Raw genomic sequence first — 4,281 nt, forward strand, 5'->3', positions numbered from 1 at the left:
ATTTGGCTCCCTCAACTCCAACGTTTTTTTGCTTTAATTCTGACATTAACAAATGTCCTTTCCCTCCACGCGATGCATAAATAACCCCCTGTTCCAGTCTAGCTCACTGCTGTCTGTCAGTTTGCCCAAGCACTCCCAAATACTTCAGAGCTTTGCAACTGTCTGCTCAGAAAGGAACCTGGGGACTCAACAACCAAAGACAGTGCGACCAGAATGATAGACACGATGACAATAACTGAAACATTTTACTGAAGTTTTCACACTGGCATTATAAATGACACGGTCAAACATTCCTCTTTGTTATTCCAACATGAGTGAGTAGTTCTGGCAAGGCTTAGGTGCACAAAGAGTATGCTTTGTCTGACTTAATTCAACTTGGATTGACATTGCAAGAAAATCAGGGGGTCCAGTTCACAATGAAAGCATGTTCTTTGACAGATGTATCCATCACCTCCATGTACACTCTTCCCTGTGAAGTACTATGTGCCTATTTAGTAGCCATTTGTGTATTCTTGGAATGCCATATTTAGAGATAACAGAGGATGGGAGGGCTGAAAGACTTTTGGGTGTTCCAAGTTACAATTATTCCCCACTGTAATTTCAAGAAGCATTCCCAGTGACTTCTAATGGCACTTGGTTTTGACTCTTGATTGCTTTCAGTAGACATGGACAGACAAAACGCATTTCAACTCGCTGATTACTGTCCCAAATGTTTAAACCCCCTCTGAAAACAGTAATTGGGTCATTTTAAACAACCTGCAAATTTTCTACTCTGTCATATTTTCCACCAAAGCTGGCAAACTGTTAAACAAATATGTCTGTGGCTTTACAAGTAGTCCATGTACTACCGTGTGTAATTCCAACTTGGTTTACATGGCGAAATTAAGTCCAAGTCTGGAGTGAAAACATCATCTTAAATGAGGGGCAGATTATGGGTGCAGAGACAGGGGTTTTAAAAAATAATTTGGATTGTAATGGTGTAAGGTGTTGACATTGAGCTAACACTGATTTCAAGTAATGGCCACCTTTCATAGCCAGACCCTGTAATACACATTGAATGATGAAGTACCCAAAGGCAAAAACAGGGTGTTCCAAGTTGGATCCATGATGTGTAATGAATGTCTGCTTTTCAATTGTACATCCACTGCCTCAAAAAAAGACACAAGTCTTCCATTTGAGGCTGTACAATGTGGATCTTCACCTTGGGCCTTCTGCTCCCTCTTTGCTACAATATTTTACTTATTGAAAAGGAGAAACATTTTTATTGCCGCTGTAAGTGGCACATTTTGTTTTCTGTAAAGGGCGCAGAGTTAAATTGGAAGTGTAAGAAGAAAACAAATGTTATGAGTGCTAGAAATAAAACTTTCACTACAACCGCCCCTCTGGCAGGCCAGACCTAACCCAAATGAACTCCAGTAGATGTGATATAAAACAATACAAGAGTCAGTGAAATATGTATATAAAACATGAACTGAGATTAGATGCAATAACAGAGCTGGACATTCCCAAAATGACACTGACGTATATTTAATGATAAATTGTCTTGGAATAAGGAGGGACAGTGACGTTAAACTAAGGTTTCCTTCCCAGCATTGTATGAAAGCAAAGCTCCAGATGTTGGGATAAAGAGCGTAAGAAGATATCTGATACTGATATAAATCAGTAAGTGGATGTATTGGAAATTGGGCCTTTATCAGAGGGGTACGCCTGAGTTTTAGTTTTACACCAACACAAAGACTAGGAAATGGCAAATGACAAAAAAAGGTAAAAACTGAAGCAACAGAGTCCGAGATATTTAAACACCTGCAATTCAAACAGTGAAATTTTGCAGCAAACTGTGTTTATTTCAATTGATTCACAGCAACTGGCAGATTCATTCACAACTTTGAAAGCTGCCGTGATTGACTAGTGCTAGCAAGTTCTAGGCTTGCTAACATTTATAGATAGCTGAGATAACCCTGATGACATCATCAGCCACTTTCTCAGACTTGACAAAGCTTCATCAGAAAGGACACAGAGGACATTATTTAACTTATAATTATGACGAGTAAACTGACTTTGACTTTCAAAAAAAATGTTTGGGTGCCCCTTTAACCAGAAATTAGACAGCAAAATCTTTTTGTATTGAGGTAATAGAGGCTTCACCATTTCTTAATTTGTAAAACTTTGTATGTTTAATGGGATGACAAATCCCAGATTCTCCTATACCATACATAGCATCAGGTGTCACATGAAAGTCTATTTATGAACCATTAAAAAAACTTCAAACTAAATATATTGGCATATTGGTATTGTTACCAGGCTTCAAAAACCTTATTGGACAATCCCAAGTGACTGGTAGAGCTACAGAGATGACAAAGAAAGCAGATGCCAGTGTAATTCATCAACTCCAGCCTGAGATGAAACAGAGCTGTGTGCAGGAATTGCTTGCAGAGTCACCAACCCTTTACGAAGCAGGACATCATGATTAATGCTGCGCTCCTACCTGCTGAATCGTTTTGTACGCCCACACTAGACAACAGGCAGGAGTCTGAAACAGAGATATAGAGAGCCAGAGCAGAGGAGAAGGTGGATTAAGATTAAAGAGATGCTAGTGACAAGCTTCCATATTTTCCCATCCCTAGAGAAGGCCGTTCTAACCCATAGGTTTAGATAACAGTCACAAGGTCATGGGAGGTAACGGAAGTTCATTTCAGGCAAGAAGGAAAACTTACATATTGTGTATAACCTAAGCAAATAAACCCTCCCCAACCTTAATTAAAGTGATTACATGACTGGGCCATTCATAGCATGTTTGCATAAGCTGTTAGTAAAAGTTAACTTCCCCCGTTAAATGAAAATAAGCACAAATAAACAATAATTACACGGATCCCTAACCCTTCATATGGCTCTTGCTGCTTAGTCACGTCCTTCGAATCACTACCCTGGATAAACCCCAACGGAACACACAGCTGAAGACCTCAGAACCTATGACTCATGAGCCCATAATGCGACAGCTTTTTTAATGGAAGTCAATGAGAGGGTGCATCAGGAGTAATCAGGAGTGGCATGGCTATATACAGTAAGAATCTCTCTTTTTTTCTGAATGTTACCAAAACCAGCTTGGATTGTGTTTGGTTTGAATCTGATGGAATAATTATTGTTGCATCAAAAGCCTTCATCTGTAATACTGACACAAGACTATTTAGGACCGAGGTGTGATGCAGTGAAGGAACAGTCTTTACAAGCATCCAAAACAGGTTTACTGCACTGTAAAGTATGTCTGCAGCAGCCTGTTGGATAGGTTTAATTCAGTCTCCATGCATGGTGCAGAGGCTGTAAAAAATGTCACTTCCACCAAGTGCAAGTGCAAGTCACAAATTCTGCACATGTGGCGAGAAGATTCTACTTGGTTCCAGTGTTGTTTTCACTTAAACAAGTTAAAATCACTGCATGTTAATAGGTTTTCTGTAATTTGATAAGAATTCACCTGCCAGCACCCGTGCCACTCACAATTTAACACCTAGTACCTTGTTTGTTTAATCTGTAGGCTAAATAACAACAATTTGACATCTTAGTAGGAGGTTGTGTGCTGAACTGTTTTGGGGTTGGGGAGTCTTAACTTTTTGCAGGGCAACAGCTCAGAGCCAAGAAATAGTGCTGCACATAAACCCCATGAAATGTCGAAATTGATGTTTTTACACTTTGGTTTTTATACACATTAAACAAACATTATATAATGTAGGCTATTATGGATGCTGGTAGGTGGAGTTGGATATCATGGAGAGTTTGGTGTTTTTGTGAGTGCTAAGCTACGCTAACTGACCTATAAAACAATATTCAGTGAATTAATAAGTGTTAATAAAACCATTAGTTAGACCAACTAACAACTTTAACTTATAAAACCTTTATAAAGGGTAGCTTATTGGAAAGTGGTGCCGAGACTTGAAACAAGAAAGAACATGAGCGTAATTTATGAAGAAAATGTAACTTGTGTCAGGAGAATCCCTGAGACCAGCCTGGCACTGGGGATGTTTTCCCTTGTCAGCTGGATACATTTGTTGTAGGAAAAGTAACCTTTTCAAACTCCATGGATTCAATGATTTTAGACAGCCTACTTTTTGCAGCGTGATGCCTCCCTCCCTCTCTTTTCCCTCTGCTGGCCTTGGCCCCAGAACCGGCGTAAACCATCAACAGTATGTTCGCAGGCTCGGGCTGTGTACTAGGAAACATGAGCAGGGTGAGATATTCAGAGTCCCGGGCGGAGCGGCGCAGGCCGATGGATAAAGCGGAGGAGGAGAC

This window comes from Micropterus salmoides, unplaced genomic scaffold, assembly GCF_014851395.1.
Source record: "Micropterus salmoides isolate LMB-PRFRI ecotype aquatic unplaced genomic scaffold, ASM1485139v1 Ms_hic_scaffold_1, whole genome shotgun sequence".
Lineage (NCBI taxonomy): Eukaryota > Metazoa > Chordata > Actinopteri > Centrarchiformes > Centrarchidae > Micropterus > Micropterus salmoides.